Here is an 18,424-nt window from a genome sequence, read left to right on the forward strand (position 1 = left end):
TTTTGAGCCGCTTGATTTCCAAACGACGGTGAGTGTTTTTTTTTAATTATTATTGTTTTTTTTTCCTGGTTTGATTTTTTTTTTTTGGTTTTTTCATTAGCACGATTTAGGACCGTATTGCGTTAGTTGCGCGTGCTAATTTCCAACGCAGTTTGTTGAAGATCAAAGGGCTTTTGTGTGTTATAACAAAAGTTAACATTTAGATTCGCGAGGTTCCCTACCAAAGTGTTTTCAAATGAAGCCTGTTTGAAATGTACCTTTAGGCATGGATATCAAATATAAAAGGAAAGGAAAATATAATAATAGAAAAGGGTATGTTAAGATGGTTCGGTCATGTGGAGAGGATGAATGAAAGCAGGTTGACTGAGCTGATATACAAGGAGAGTGTGGAGGGAAAGGTCGGAGTGGGAAGACCAAGACGAACGTATCTTGATCAAATTAAGGACGTCCTGGTAAAGGGTCAGGTCAAGAGTACCCGAAACCGCCGAGCTTGTATGAAGAGCTTTATGAATGTGGATGGAGCGAAGGAAGTATGCAGAGATCGTGGCATGTGGTAAGAGTGAGTCTCTGCCTACCCCTCCGGGAAAGAGGCGTGATTTTATGTATGTATCAAATATATTTGGTTGCTGAAAATAAGTATTCATTTGCGAAATTGTATGGGATAATTTACAATTAATAAATTCATTCATGTACATACAAACTTACATAAAATCATGCATTTTTCCCGGAGGCGTGGGCAGAGACTAAGTACATCTTTCCACTTGCCACGATCTCTGCATACTTCATTCGCTTCATCCACGTTCTTCTCTCTTCATTCATATAATCATGTCTATATCTCTTACGGGGTAGACAGAGCCAGCAGTCCTGAAAGACCGACAGGCCACGTCCAGCTGTCAGGCTGGTCACACACACACACGCTGGCATATGGTCACGTCTATATCCCTTGTGGGCTGGACAGAGCCAACAGTCTTGAAAAGACTGAATGGCCACGTTCAGCTATTTGGCTCAATGATAGAATTGAGATTTAAATAGTGATAGGTTGCTAGCCCATCGCCTAAAAAAGAATCCCAAGTTTGTAAGCCTATCCCTTAGTCGCCTTTTACGACATCCATGGGAAAGAGATGGAGTGGTCCTATTCTTTTTTTTTGTATTGGTGCTAAACATGACCTGTATAGTCACGGGCGAAAGTGTCACATCCAATTTTGGCACCCATTGAATAATTTATTTCATCATATAAATAAATCCCGCGTCTCCCAAAAGACGGTAACGTCCAACAACTAAAATGAAACACTCTTATTGTTTTGGAAATAAAAGCTATATTTATGTTTATTTTTTGACGTTCCAAGTTAGATAGATGATACGTAAAAATGTCGCGTTCTAGTTTTTGGTTCGATTGTAAGATTTGATTGGTCGGATTGTAATAGTACCGTGTGGTTCCCGGCACCGATAGAATAAATATTAAATAAATATATACGGGACATATTACACAGATTGAGTTAGCCTCGAAGTAAGTTCGAGAATTGTGTTACGAGATACCAACTCAACGATACTATATTTTATAATAAACACTTAAATAGATAAGCATCCAAGACCCGGGCCGATCAGAGAAAGGTCTTTTCTCATCATGCCCCGGCCGGGATTCGAACCCAGGACCTCCGGTGTCGCAGACAAGCGCACTACCGCTGCGCCACAGAGGCCGTCGAACAAAACAAACAGACGTGACCAAGCGCAAGGCAATTGACTTATATAAAGCTATTAACTTTGTTCTAAAGTTACATTTAAGTCATTGTAACTTAAGTTGAAATCAAGAATTCCTTATTCAAACGGAACTGTTAAGGAAAATCTTTTCTTTTTAAATATTATGATTAATGACACCGAAAGAAAAATAAAGAATAGGCCCCATCTCTTTATCATGTATGTCGTAAAAGGTGACTAAGTCCAATAAACTTAATATTCTTCTTTTAGGAGATGGGCTAGCAAACTGTTACTATTTCAATTCTCATCTGAACGTGGCATCTCAGTCTTTTCAAGACTGTTGGCTCTGTCTACCACGCAAGGGATAGACGTGATTATATGTATGTACATGTACTAAAGATGACGTGTGGTTCCCGGCACCAATACAAAAAATAATAAGACCATCCATCCAGACCACTCAATCTCTTTCCCATGGATGTCGTAAAAGGCGACTAAGGGATGGGCTTACAAACTCGGAATTCCTTTTTCAGGCGATAGGCTAGCAACCTGTCACTATTTGAATCTCAATTCTATCACTAAGCCAAATAGCTGAACGTGGCCTATCAGTCTTTTCAAGACTGTTAGCTCTGTCTACCCCGCAAGGGATATAGTCGCGACCGTATCTATGTAGTATGTACTTAAAGACATACTATATTAGTTCAGAACAAGTGGAGTGACCTTCAACAAGGCGAATGCACTTAAGACTTCATCGTGTGAAGAGTCATTAATTGGCCACGCGAGCTATAATGTAGATATACATACATATATACATACATAAAATCACGCCTCTTGCCCGGAGGGGTAGGCAGAGACTACCTCTTTCCACTTGCCACGATCTCTGCATACTTCCTTCGCTTCATCCACATTCATAACTCTCTTCATGCAAGCTCGGCGGTTTCGGAGATATAGCTAACACTATACCATATCCCGAATTATATCTTATATATAAAACTCGCTGTGCCCGCGACTTCGTCCGCGTGGAATAGTTATTTTGGGCATCATTGAAGCCCTCAAGGATGAATAATTTTACCCGTCTTTTTTCACATTTTCCATTATTTCTTCGCTCCTTATAGTTGCAGCGTGATGTTATATAGCCTAAAGCCTTCCTAGATAAATGGTCTATTCAACGCAAAAAGAATTTTTCAATTCGAACCAGTAGTTCCTGAGATTAGCGCGTTCAAACAAACAAACAAATTCTTCAGCTTTATAATTTTAGTATAGATTTATAAAATTCTCGTGTCACATTGTTCGTTCCTCCTTCGAAACGGCTTGACCGATTCTCATGAAATTTTTCATATAGAGTATGTCTGAGAATCGGCCAACATCTATGTTTCATACCCACAAAATGCAAAACAACGTTTGCCGGGACAGCTAGCGTTTGTTTTTTTATTACTCACCTACAAAAGAATACAGGTTTTTAGCTAATCCCACGGGAACTATAGTTTTTACCGGGATGAAAGGCACCCTATGTCCTTCTCCAGACTCCTAATTATATATACGTGATATTTCAAGAAGATTAATTCAGTAGATAACCCGTGCAGAGGAAACAAACAAATAAACTTACTTTCACATATTTATAATATTATTCGGAATTTATTTATTAATTTAAACCTTATTGCACCTAAAATAGTGTACAATAGGTGGACTTAACAATCTCTTTTCCATGTATGTCGTAAAAGGCGACTAAGGGATAGGCTTATAAACTTGGGATTCTTCTCTTACTCGATGGCGCTAGCAACCTGTCACTATTTGAATCTCAATTCTATCATTAAGCCTAACAGCTGAACGTGGCCAATCGGTCTTTCAAGACTGCTGGCTCTGTCTACCCCGCAATTTATAAAGTAATTACGTGAATGAATGTATGTACAAAAATCAGACCAACAGTTCTAAAGTTATCGCGTGATAAACAAACATACATAAAATAACGCCTTCTACCCGGTGGGATAGGCAGAGATTACACTTTTCCACTGCGCAGTATAATAACCCACATATTTCCACTTTTGGGTCAACAGCGGGGTGGCAGAATAAAACCCTTTTTCTAGTATACGAGGAAAACCTTTTAAGGGCATAGACTTTCATATCAAATAGACAGCACAGCTAAAAATTATTTTATTAAGCAAGAAATGTATAACGTGTTCCGTGTGGTTCCCGGCACCAGTACAAAAAAGAATAGGACCACTCCATCTCTTTCCTATGGATGTCGTAAATGGCGACTAAGGAACAAACTTAGTAATCTTTTTTTAGGCGATGGGCTAGCAACATGTCACTATTTGAATCTCAATTCTATCATTAAACCAAATAGCTGAGCGTGGCCTATCAGTCTTTTCAAGACTGTTGGCTCTGTCTACTTCACAAGGGATATAGAAGTGACCATATGTATGTATACGTAAGTGCGTCGGTGGTCGAATCTGTAAGGTGCCCGGTTAAAATGCGTGATGCGCAGAAAGGCACAGGTTCGGATCCCACCTCGGCCATGTACCATTGACTATTTTAGAAGTTATGTTGGGTTTATTTATCAAAATATTACAAAATATTCACAACAGCTTCGTCAACATCAAGGTAATACAAAATAGAAACAATCACCAAACAAACAAATACATTTAATCAAAAATACCACCCCGGACTGCACCCGGCTCAAAAGTACCCATTAAACTTGCCGCATTCCCTCTTTGGATAGCTATGGAGAGCCTTTGCACCAGGTACCATCCATTGCATTTTAGAAGTTATCTACATTAGTTTGAATACTAACCGATGCTCTTACGGTGAGGGAAAAGATCGTGAGGAAACTGGCACATTCAGGCAACTGGATGTGTAACCATGGATCCAATACGGGTTAGGTTCCCCTGCAAAGGTTGCGGAGGTCAGACGGGAGTCGCTTCGTGTGAAAACCTGACTCACCCAATCCAGGGTCCATGGTCAAAGGCACACCCCGGGCCTCTCCAGAGTGGTGAGGATGCGACCGGGACTAAAGCCGGGAGGGAGAAGGATATATACATGCGTGATTGTATGTATGTATGTTTTAAATTACCAGCCACTCACAAATATCTCCACCTTTCCTCTTATTATGTCAATCCATTGGTCAAGTTACAAATACTGCAAAGCTTTATGAAATTTCGTTAAGTGGTTTTTGAGTGAATTAATACAAACACACATATACTCAGGATTTTTTTTTATAAAATACGTCACTTTTAATCTTAGTCAGATAGGATTAAAAACTATGAAAAAAAAAATATCAGAAATTGATAATAATGACTGTTACCGGTGACTTCTTTCATGAGGATTTATTTAAATCTTCGCATGTCTGACAGACAAACAGGAATTTATTTTATAGATATGTAAAAAATTTTAAGCCTTCAAGGCAAACTAACATTAAAATTACTCTTTAATGTCCTGTCTATTTTTTTCTAAAGTCTAGGTTAAAAATGCATACCTTCTCTATACCTACTCGTACATATCTTTTTCTTAACATCTCAAGAACACATGTAGCTCTGAAATATTTCAGACTTTTTACTTAGAACAAAGTTTTAGCTGAAATTTTTATCATTATAGTTAACTAGCTGTGCCCGCGACTTCGTCCGCGTGGAATAGTTATTTTGGGCATCATTGAAGCCTCAAGGATAAATAATTTCCCCCGTTTTTTTCACATAAACTGTCACTATTTGAATCTCAATTCTATCATTGAGCGAAATAGCTGAACGTGGCCATTCAGTCTTTTCAAGACTGGTGGCTCCGTCTACCCCGCAAGGGATATAGACGTGACCATATGTATGTATGTAGGAAGAAGTCTAGGCCACGGTATACGGTCAAGCGAAGCCACAGGAAACATCTAGTATTTGATAAGTTTATATTCCTAAATAGATAGTTTCATTATTTTGAAAGTTAGCCTGACTAATGAAAAGGCTCACATTTTGGAAAATAGCCTGGTATTTAGCGCGGGAATGCAGCCGGGTTTTTTGGCACTATGCCAGAGGGGTGCCGACGGAGCGTACCTATATATTTTTTTTAATTAACCCCCTTCATAAAAAGGTGTTTCTCAGTTTGACCTGTATATATATACATATGTATGTTTGTCCGCGATTATCTCACATTTCGCTGAACCGATTTTGATGCGGTTTTCAGGAAAGTGTTTGTAACACTTTGGAGAAGTTTTAAAAAATTTGACCGACTTCAAAAAAGGAGGGTATCGCTTGAGGCGGTTCTCTTTCTTCCAATAGTTATTCAATTCGTATAGAAGTATTAACCAACCAAATTCAGTTACAAAATTCACAAGTGAAATCTTACTAAGAGACCTACTATATAATTTAGCTACATTAGCGGGATGTCGCGAGCTTTCAAAGCAGAGCTTTCCCGAAGCTTTGGTAACATAAAGAGGTATTTGTTTTAAGACTACGAAAATGAGGTCACATTTTGGGACAAGTCTTAACTAAATACGTTTGTAAGTAACAGTGTCGCGGAAGAAATTAGCGTCGGTGGTTGAATCGGTAAACCGGTTAAAAAGCGTGCGGCGCAAAAAGGCACAGGTTCGAATCCCACCCCGACCATGTACCAATGAATATTTTCAAAGTTATGTACGTTAGTTTGAATACTAACCGATGCTCTTACGGTGAGCGAAAACATCGTGAGGAAACCTGCACATTCAGACAACTGGATGTGTAACCATGATCCAACACGGGTTATGTTCCCCTGCAAAGGTTGCGGAGGTCAGACGGGAGTCGCTTCGTGTGAAAACCTGACTCACCCAATCCAGGGTCCATGGTCGAAGGCGCACCCCGGGCTCCTCTCCAGAGTGGTGAGGATGCAACCGGGACTAAAGCCAGGAAGAAGCCGCGGCTGTAAGCTAGTCTTTGTCTAAATTTAGAACTAAGAAACGTAAGTTTAAATCTAGCTTTCGTATATACCAAGTCTCTAGACTGAAATAAAATCTAGACTTTAATAGCTCCTTCGATCGCGTGGCGTAAACCCATTCAGACATAATGTAACTTCAGTAAACCTCCATTTATGCTGTGGGTTCTACAAGTTTAGTATCAAGCTGTTTAGAAGTTATATCGATATATACATACATACACACACTCGTACCTACTTTTACATACATATAATCACGTCTCCATAACCACAGGCCGCCGTGTGGTTCTCGGCCCCAATATAAAAAGATTAGGACCACTCCATCTCATTCTCATGGTTGTGGCGACTAAGGGATAGGCTTCTAAGCTTGGGATTCTTTTAGGCGACCGGCTAGCAACCTGACACTATTTGAATCGCAATTCTATCATTAAGCCATACAGCTGAACGTGGCCTTTAAGTCTTTTAAAGACTGCTGGCTCTTTCTACCCCGCAAAAGACATAGACGTGACTATATGTATGCATACAATGTACATCACGACCTGACTGGGTATCGAACCCGGGACCTTTTGGTTCACAGGCGAGAATCCAACTGAGTCAAACAGGCTTTCAGACTTTTCAAGACTGTCAGTTCTGTCTACCACGTAAGGGATGTAGACGTAATGAATGTTTATTTATCGCAGGAAACTTGACACCTCTACAGCTATAGTTGTGTTAAAAGGTCTATCTTCCTGGTCACACGAGCATTATAATATTACTATCAATATTCTCTTCATGTTATGAATTCTTTATAGCCGTCGATAACTTTAATACTTTTGCAATAAAGCTTGGATTTATCGCTTACATAGATGAAATATATTTTGAAGATAGGTTATCACTAAGCCAAATAGCTGAACGTGGCCTATCTGACTTTTCAAGACTGTGGGTTCTGTCTACCCCGCAAGGGATAAAGACGTGACCGTATGTATGTATGTATGTAAATATGATTCTGCCCATCCCGTAAAGAACATACATACATACATACATAAAATCACGCCTCTTTCCCGGAGGGGTAGGCAGAGACTACCTCTTTCCACTTGCCACGATCTCTGCATACTTCTTTCGCTTCGTCCACATTCATAACTCTCTTCATACAAGCTCGGCGGTTTCGGGTACTTTTGACCTGACCCTTTACCAGGACGTCCTTAATTTGATCAAGATACGTTCGTCTAGGTCTTCCCACTCCGACCTTTCCCTCCACACTCTCCTTGTATATCTGCTTAGTCAACCTGCTTTCATTCATCCTCTCCACATGACCGAACCATCTTAACATACCCTTTTCTATTCCTGTAACTACATCTTCTTTCACATCACAACATTCCCTTATCACGCTGTTCCTTATCCTGTCACTCAATTTCACACCCATCATACTCCTTAACGCTCTCATTTCCACTGCATTTATTCTGCTTTCATGCTTCTTTTGCCATACCCAACTTTCACTCCCATACATTAATGTCGGGACCAACACGCCCCTGTGCACAGCCAGTCGAGCCTTTTTGGATAGTTTCTGACTGCTCATAAAGGCATGCAAAGCTCCATTCACCATGTTCCCCGCGTTCACTCTCCTTTCAATATCACTATCATACTTGCCATCTGATGTAAACTTTGATCCTAGATATACAAACTCTTTCACTTGCTCCACTTTTTCTCCTCCAATCAAAATATTACATGCTGTCATTTCTTTCTCCATTTCAAAAACCAGTGTTTTAGTTTTACTTACGTTCACTTTCATTCCTTTCTCTTTTAAAGCTTCATGCATACAGTTTACCATCTCCTGTAACTCCTCCGCTGATGACGCCAGTATAACCTGATCGTCGGCATAGAGCAGACATTTGACGAGTAACTCATTCATCCTTAATCCACTTTTAGACTCTTGCAAATCTGTCAAACAGCTATCCATAAATAGGTTGAACAGCCACGGTGACGCAACACATCCTTGCCTAACGCCTTTCTCAATCTTAAACCACTCAGTGTGCGCTCCGTTTATCCTGACACAAGCACTCGAATCCTCATATAAGGATTTCAGTGCTCGTATTAAGAGACTGCTCACCCCATGCATAGAAAGTGCTGACCACAATTCATTCCTCTCAACTCTGTCATAGGCCTTTTCCAGATCTACGAATGTGCAATAGACTTTTTGACTCTTGGCCAAAAACTTTTCGGCTATGCACCGCAAGGAAAAGACCTGATCAGTACATCCCATTCCCTTTCGAAATCCCGCTTGAGCATCCCATATTTTGTCATCAGTTTCATTCCTGACTCTATTAATCAATACCTTAGCATACAATTTGCCGACGACGCTAAGCAGGCTTATACCACGATAATTTTTGCAGTCCAGCTGTGACCCTTTTCCTTTGTAAAGTGGCACGATAACAGCCTTACACCAATCTTTTGGTACTCGGCCGCTTCTCCAACACAAATTGAAAAGGCAGTACAACTGACTAGCTACTACGCCTTTTCCTGCTTTAAGCATCTCGACCGACACTCTATCACACCCAGCAGCCTTTCCCGCTTTCATACTCTTAAGTGCTTCCACAATTTCGAACATTTCAATTTCGCCTTCCATCTCATTCTCTTTTTCTTCGCTATAGCAGAAATCTTTCTTATTTCCTTCCTTTTTTTCAAATAAACTTTCAAAATAGTCCTTCCATATCTTTAGTACACATTCTTCTCCTTTCACAACGCTACCATCCTGGCATCTGATCCTAGTCAGCTCTCTGGTTATAGTATTTCCTCGGGCTGACCTTACGGATTTCCAGAATACTTTCAGATTTGACTGAAAGTCTTCTGATAGCCTTTTATCAAAATCCTCTTTATACTCTTCTTTCTTTCTAATCACAGCTTTCTTAACCAAATCTTTCATTTTGTTATATTCCTTACGTGCTTCATTCACATCTTCATCTATAACCTCTTGCATTCTTAAGTTAGCTTTTGCTGCTAACAAATCCAGCCATGCTTTCTTCTTTAATCGCACAAGTTCTTGCACATCTTTACTCATCCACGCATTTTTGTGATTTTTTCCTTTCCTTCTTCTACTTACACCACACACTTCAACAGCTACTTTCACAATTCTTTCTTTAAATTCCTTCCATCCATCTTCAATATCGCTCATTTCCTCTAAATCTTCAAATTCATCCTTCAGTCTATTAATATACTTCTTACCTACATCCATATCTTGCAAATTTTCTACTTTTACTCTTTCCAAAGCGCTGGTTTGCTCCCTTACCCTGTGCCGCCAGCGATTGAAGATACCCCTTATCCGGGATATCACCAGTAAATGGTCCGAGTCAATGCCAGCACCGCGATATGCACGGGTATCCAGCACTTTGTTCTTCAATCTTTCATCTACAATCACAAAGTCTATCATACTTTTTAAAATACCTTCCACTCTTGTGTAGGTGTGGATCTCTTTATGTTCAACATAAAAATAATATAAAAACATTGAGTTCGACACAAAAAGATCCCACTCTAGACAAATTTCTAATACACTTCTTCCATTATCATTCACCTTTTCGTCACCAAACGCACCAAGCACCTTTTCATATCCATCACGCTTTACACCCACCCATCCATTAAAATCACCTAACATAATAATCTTCTCATTTGGCTTGGTAACTTTCAATACTTCTCTTACACTATTCCAGAACTCCTCGTTTTCGCTTTTTGCTGATGTTGTACCCCTCGAACCCACATCCCAAGGTGCATAAACACCTAGAACGAAGATCCGAGTGATTCCAACTTTCAGCCTAATCCATAGAAGACGAGGGCTGACACACTCATACTCATTCACGCACTCAGCCATTCGTGCAGAAAGAATTAGACCGACCCCTTGACAGCCTCGGCTGGTACTGGAAATTCCAGACCAATACGCCGTGTAAGGGCCGTGCTGCGTCGCGTCGCATCCTTTCCGCTTCGTTTCATTCACGCACAACACATCCAAACGTCTTTCATCCATCATCTGGCATACTTCCTCAATCTTATCCTTCATTCCTCCTCTTACATTCATCGTCGCAAAGCGGCTTTCAGCAGACCGCATACCGCTCCCGCCGGGAACGAGACGTGATGGGGTGCGGACACCATCGCCGCCATCTAGGTGCTCTTTCAAAAAATTTGCATCCATGCGATTCCCACGAGACGCTAGGGAAAAATTTTGTCCGCCCCAGCAGAGCCCCGCATGCCAGGGTAAGGCTAGCCATTACCTGGGGGTCGCCCAACCCCATGGCGGAAGTGGCACGCTCGAGACTAGGCTCGCCCCTAGCCATGCATCCATCGGCGCGGCAGACCTTAGATTGGCAGGGATTTACATTAAAGAGGAATCCCAAGTCTATCCCTTAGTCGGCTCTTACGACATCCGTGGGAAAGAGATGGAGTGGTCCTATTCTTTTGTAATGGTGCCGGGAACCACACGGCGTAAAGAATATTGGTATTAAATCATTTATGATTTTCCCTATCCGCAATGTCGGCTACAGAAAGCGCGCTTTAGGCCTTTATAATGAAGTTATGCCATAACAATTAGTTAGTCAGAAGATCAACTCTTATTTTATCTTGTAACTAGCTGTGCCCGCGACCTCGTCCGCGTGGAATAGTTATTTTGGGCATTATTGAAGTGAGGGCTTCTATAATGCCCAAAATAACTATTGGATATATAGGATGAATAATTTTCCCGTTTTTTTTTTCCACATTTCACATTATTTCTTTGCTTCTTATAGTTGCAGCGTGATGTTATATAGCCTAAAGCCTTCCTCGATAAATCGTCTATTCAACGCATAAATAATTTTTCAATTCGAACGAGTAGTTCCTGAGATTAGCGCGTTCAAACAAACAAATGAAATATATAATCGTTGAGTTAGTATCTCGTAACACAAGTCTCGAACTCACTTCGAGGCTAAAACAAACTGTATAATTTGTCCCGTTCCTATATATTTATCTATTTATTAAGAGCCAATAGTTTCGAAAAGACTGATAGATAGGCCACGTTCAGCTTTTCAGCTTAACGATAGAATTGAGATTCAAATAGTGACAGGTTGCTAGCCCGTCGCCTATATGAAGAATCTCAAGTTACATACATACATACATAAAATCACGCCTCTTTCCCGGAGGGGTAGGCAGAGACTACCTCTTTCCACTTGCCACGATCCCTGCATACTTCCTTTGCTTCATCCACATTCATAACTCATTCTAATCTCAAGTTGATTAGCCTATACCTCAGACGCTTATACATTACATACTGTATATTACATTTTACTATGACTACATCTTACACGGCATCAGTGGTCTCTGAACATATAAGTGGAGTGTAACCGAGTTATGTATAACTGTGTTAGGTACGTATGCCACTGTAATTGTGGTTACATTCTCAATTAGTAGATGAATTAATTGAATTAGGAGATCAATTAATTGATTTCAATTTGTTGCATACTAGTTCTTGCATGTGATTTCGTCTTATTTAGAAAATAAAACAGTTTATGTTATGTAGGTGATACTTCGAATGATTTATTTCATACACGCCTTTTTCCTGGAGAAGTAGGCAGAGACTATGTCTTTTCATTTACCACAATCATTATCTTTGTGCATGAAGAGCCACGAATGTGGATGAAGCGAAAGAAGCATGCAGTGATCGTGGCAAGTGGAAAGATGTGGTCTCTGCCTACCCCTCCGGGAAAGAGGCGTGATTTTATGTATGTATGTAAGTAATTTTATTAAAAATACATACATACATACATATGGTCACGTCTATATCCCTTGCGGGGTAGACAGAGCCAACAGTCTTGAAAAGACTGAATGGCCACGTTCAGCTATTTGGCTAAATGATAGAATTGAGATTCAAACAGTGACAGGTCGCTAGCCCATCGCCTAAAAAAGAATCCCAAGCTTGTAAGCCTATCCCTTAATCGCCTATTACGACATCCATGGGAAGAGATGGAGTGGTCCTAATCTTTTTTGTATTGTTGCCGGGAACCACACAGCTTATTATGTAAAACAAATAATAATTGCCTAATAATGAGCAGTGCTATACCATCAACTGATCTGGTAATTCTACTACTATTATAAAGGCGAAAGTTTGTATGGATGTATGGATGTTTGTTACTCTTTCACGCAAAAACTACTGAACCGATTACCATGAAATTTGGTATGTAGGTAGCTGAAGACCCAGAATAACACATAGGCTTTTTATCCCAGAGTTCCCGCGGGATTGATAGGGTTTCCATGCGGACGAAGTCGCGGGCGGCCTCTAGTCTAATTATAATTTCCTCCCACCCTAAGGTTGACTAGAAGAGATTGCTTTAGCGATAAGTCCGCCTTTGTTTGTATGTATGTATGTAATATCTTTATTGCATAGAAATTTAAACAGTAACAAGAAAATAGTAGGGACATAGTTATAAAAGAAACGATTCACTTGCATGGCGGACTTATCCCATGTTGGGATCTCTTCCAGTTAACCGGCAAACAATAAAGGAACTAGTTATTTCAGTACAAAGTAGTAATACCTATACCTAGTGTTTATTTTTTTTCTGTTTTTTTTTCTTATGGTCCAATAAAGAGTCTATCTATCTATCTATCTATGTATGTATGTATCTATCTATCTATGAATCTATCTATCTATGTAACTATCTTTTTCTATATCTATCTATCTATCTTTCTATCTATCTTCCCATGTACATATATATCTATCTATACATCTAATCCAGTAAGAACGAAGCCTGGACAAACGATTCTAGAGTACCATGTGTAACTTTTTTTAAAATTCCTCTTCAATAAGGGAAGTTGAAGCGATAAAACTTGAGACTCCAAATGGAGTTCGGTAATTAAGTACGGTCGGCAAAATTGTTTAATTTTTTTTAACATCAATATATACATAATAAAAATATAATATAATATATTATATAATAAATATAATAATAATGCATGACAGAGAATGATATGAATGAATGAATTTATAAAATCTACCCTGAATAATTTTACAAGAACATGACCATTTCCATTATGACCCGAACGGGGATCGAACCCGGACCCACGGAACTTCTATACCACAGCGGCCAAGATTCAGTCACCATAACTTCCTTACAAACATACATACATATAATCACGTCTATATCCCTTACGGGTTAAGCAGAGCAAACAGTCTTGAAAAGACTGATAGGCCACATTGAGCTATTTGGCTAAATGATAGAATTGAGATTCAAATAGTGACAGGTTGCTAGTTAATTGCCTAAAAGAAGAATCCCTTATTCGCCTTTTACAACATCCATGTGAACGAGATGGCGCGGTCCTATTCTTTTTTTTATTGGTGCCGGGAACCACACGACACTATAACTACCTTCGACCACATAAAACCATACAATTAAGCGAGAGAACACACTGATCAATTTTATATTGCCAACGGTACAACCTTAATAATGTTTGCGTGGGTACGGACAACAAACAAAGCTGACAAACAACACGCCCTAGTTTTTATTAAACGGCCGGTTTAATAGCTAGTATCTTATATCTGTTTTGTTGCTACTACTTTAAAAAAAATCATATACATATATAATACACGGCCGTGTGGTTCCCGGCACCAATAAAAATAAAGAATAGGACCACTCCACTCTCATTGCCATGGACGTCGTAAAAGGCGACTAAGTGATAGGCTTGTAAATTTGAGATTCTTCTTTTAGGCGATGGGGCCAGCAACCTGTCACTATTTGAAACTCAATTCTATCATTAGCCAAATGGCTGAACGTGGCCTATCACTATTTTTAAGACTGTTGGCTCTGTCTACCCTGAAGAGATATAGACGTGATTATATGTATATGTATGTATAACTACATACACATATAATAAAAGATGTCATAAATGGTGAATTAGAGAAAAAGCAATGTGCGCCTATTACCTTAGTCGCCTTTAACGACATCCATGGGAACGAGATAGAGTGGTCCTTTTCTTTTTTAATATTGGTGCCGGGAACCACACGGCTTCGGTAATAGTGTTTATTTATCTGTGCAATAGTTTAATCTTGGATCTGGAACACTGCTAATAGGATCAGATATGAATTCCTTTACCCTTCTCACTTTTGGTATACCTTAAGTTATACTGTCACAATTCAGTTTAATAAAAACACGATAAGGGGTCAGGTACTAGGAAAGAATTTCAAGTAATTTTTTTTATATCCCTTGGACGCGGATAACGTAGAAACTAGCAGATTTACGCTTTAAGGAATCTGAAAGATAATATCCTACTAATATTATAAATGCGAAAGTTTGTGAGTATGTCGGGATGTCAGTACCTATGGATGTTTGTTACTCTTTCACGCAAAAACTACTGAACGGATTACGATGAAATTTGGTATGTGGGTAGCTGATGACCCAGACATATAGGCTACTTTTTATCCCGGAGTTCCCGCGGGATCGATAGGGTTTCCATGCGAACGAGGTCGCGGGCGGCCTCTATTTAATGGATTTATAAAAATCGTGCCGCGCGGTTGTGGACACTTGAGAATAGGACCACTCCGCCTCTTTCCCATGTATGTCGTAAAAGGCGATTAAGGGATTGGCTTACAAACTTGGGATTCTTCTTTTAGGCAATTAACTAGCAACCTGTCACTATTTGAATCTCAATTCCATCATTAAGCCAAACAGCTGAACGTGGCCTTTCAGTCTTTTCATGAATGTTGTTTCTGTCTATCCCGCGTTGGAAATAGACGTGATTATATGTATGTATACAAATTAAAGCTCACTAAGCTCATTTAACGATCAGTGTCTGTTATCATTAATCTTATCTAATCATTACAATATCGATCTTATAAACGGGACAATTTTATTTATCTATAGGTACTTACCTTATCTGCAATCTGTGTAGCATTATATTTCCAAATATTTAAATCATATACATACATACATGCCGTGTGGCTCCCGGCACCAATAGAAAAAAGAATAGGACCACTCCATTCCTTTTCCATGGATGTCGTAAAAGGCGACTAACGAATAGGCTTATAAATTTGGGTTTCTTTTTTTAGGCGATGAGCTAGCAACCTTTCACTATTTGAATCTCAATTCTGTAATCAGGCCATACAGCAGAACGTGGTCTTTCAGTCTTTTCAAGACTGTTGGCTTTGTTTACCCCGCAAGGGATATAGACGTGATGATATTGATACATACATACATACATAAAATCACGCCTCTTTCCCGGAGGGGTAGGCAGAGACTACCTCTTTCCAGTTTGGCGGTTTCGGGTACTTTTGATATTGATGTATGTTGAAATATTGGAAAGACCGCTAGCATATCTGTACTACATATATACTATAATAATATTATAAAGCTGAAGAGTCTGTTTATTTGTTTGTTGGAACGCGCTAATCTCAGAAACTACTGGTTCGAATTGAAAAATTCTTTTCGGGTTGAATAGACCATTTATCGAGGAAGGCTTTAGGCTATAGAACATCACGCTGCAACTTATAGGAGCGAAGAAATAATGGAAAATGTGAAATGGGTAATTATTAACCCTTGAGGGCTTCAATGATGCCCAAAATAACTATTCCACGTGGACGAAGTCGCGGACACAGCTAGTTATTTTGTTACAATGCGAATGGTAGAATTCGGCGTACGATAACAAAAGCTCGAAACTCCTCAAAAATCGTTACATTGATGGATGTCCCATTAAAAGTTTCGGCAAAGCTTCGAAGCTCGGACCACGATTCGTTCTAATACTTTCACTTTTGTTTTGCTCCACTCAAAAATAATGGGAGGTTTATTATTTTTATCTATAAGTACATATAAAACAGTAAAAATATTTTGTCTGTACATTTAGTATTTTTGACTGAAATGGATAGAGGGACTAGACTTAGAATGAATAATAGAAAGCAAAAATACTTGTCTGTCTGTATGTATGATTACGATTATCTCCGAAAGTACTGAACCGATTTACTTGAAACCTTCACCAATTGCTTTGTTTTAACTCAAAAGAACATTTAAAGTTTGTTTCATCTAAATCGATCCGCTAAAACAAAGTTATCGACTCGACTCGACTCGAAATTTACGCGGACGAAGTCGCGGGCAACAGCTAGTATACATAATATAGATAGATAAAACTCTTTATTGTATTATAAAAGTAAAATATGCAAAACAGCACAAATCAGACAGAGATTATTGAAGAGGAATAAAAAAGTTAGACATGGTACGATGGAATCGTTTGTCCAGGCTATAGATCTATATCTAAAAGGCGACTAAGGGTTAGACTTACAAACTTGGGATTCTTTTCTAGGCGATGGGTTAGCAACCTGCCATTATTTAAATCTCAATTCTATCATTAAGCCAAAAAGCTGAACGTGGCCATTCAGTCTTTTCAAGACTGTTTGCTCTGTCCACCCCGCAAGGGATATAGACGTGCCCATATGTATGTATGTATTTATTTGTATTAATACAAATTTACACTGGATTTCGCAACATTAGTTGGAAATTTATAACCGCAGATATAAGCCAATGGGGGGGGGGGGGGGTTGTTATTACCAAATGGATTAACATAACTCATGTCTGACTGCTAAATATAAATTACCAGCTTATACCAGCAGCTTCGCTCGCGTGAAAAGCGACGAATTCAAATTTAACGCCACCTTTAGAAAAAGCGCCGTATTTAGCGTCACCCACAAAATAATACAGGTTTATCACAAATCCCACGGTAATTAAAATTTTTAACGGGATAAATGGAGCGCTATGACTTTTGTAACAATAATCTCTTTTGTTTGAAGTCGGTTAAATTTATAAAAAAAACATTCTCCTAAGTGTAACACACATTTGCCAGAAAACTGCATCAAAATCGGTTCAGCGAAACCTGAGATAATCGTGTACATACATATGTTTGTATGTATGTACGGGTATTCATCCACACATTCATACATATATAAAAACATACATACATATATAAAAAACATACATATAGGTCGAACAGAGAACCACCTTTTTTTTAAGGCTGTTAAAAATAGGTATAGAATAGATTTATTTTCGAAATTGGACACAAGGTATCACTTATTGACGTCACATCACTTAAATCTAATTATAACTACTACCGCTTCCGAAGCGCATGTGTAGAAGAAGCGGCGGAACAAACTACACAACAGAGTATAGTTAAGAATCACCCTGGTTTTGAAGTCGTTAGCACGAGGATAATAAGTTCATACATTTTATATCAGTATCGATCGTTCAGTTTCACAGGAAAAGCCATGTCAATTATTTATAAATGCCCCTTTGAATCTCAATACATACATACATATGGTCACGTCTATATCCCTTGCGGGGTAGACAGAGCCAACAGTCTTGAAAAGACTGAATGGCCACGTTCAGCTATTTGGCTTAATGATAGAATTGAGATTCAAATCGTGACAGGTTGCTAGCCCGTCGCCTAGAAGAAGAATGTTAAGTTTATAAGCATATCCCTTAGTCGCCTTTTACGACATCCTTGGGAAACAGATAGAGTGGTCCTATTCTTTTTTGTATTAGTGCCACACAGCGATATAATATTAGCTGAGATTTACTCAATGTCCGTTCTTACAAAAACTGTACGATAATTTATTTATATCCTGGTTCACGATATACATAGGTATAATGACTACATAACATAATGACTATACTATACCTTCATGACATATCCTTGACCTAATAATAAAAGCAGAACACGTCTTGAACCGCCGACAAAATAGTAACAGATCAATAAAACAACAAAAAAAAAAACACAAAACACTTGTCCACCACACTGTACGTAGGTACATTTTAATTAACTAGTTTAACTGTACGCGAATGTACGCCGCCGGCCGACTTGTAGTCCAAGTTTGAAGAGACTG

General features: G+C 39.1%; 1 non-coding gene across 1 annotated transcript; it reads right to left on the reverse strand.

The window, feature by feature from the left end:
• Window positions 1-1,625: 1,625 nt before the first annotated feature.
• On the reverse strand, window positions 1,626-1,697 carry Trnar-gcg (transfer RNA arginine (anticodon GCG)). Its single transcript has one exon. It is a non-coding gene; the product is annotated as a tRNA-Arg (tRNA).
• Window positions 1,698-18,424: the final 16,727 nt, after the last annotated feature.

Source organism: Amyelois transitella, chromosome 31, assembly GCF_032362555.1.
Source record: "Amyelois transitella isolate CPQ chromosome 31, ilAmyTran1.1, whole genome shotgun sequence".
NCBI lineage: Eukaryota > Metazoa > Arthropoda > Insecta > Lepidoptera > Pyralidae > Amyelois > Amyelois transitella.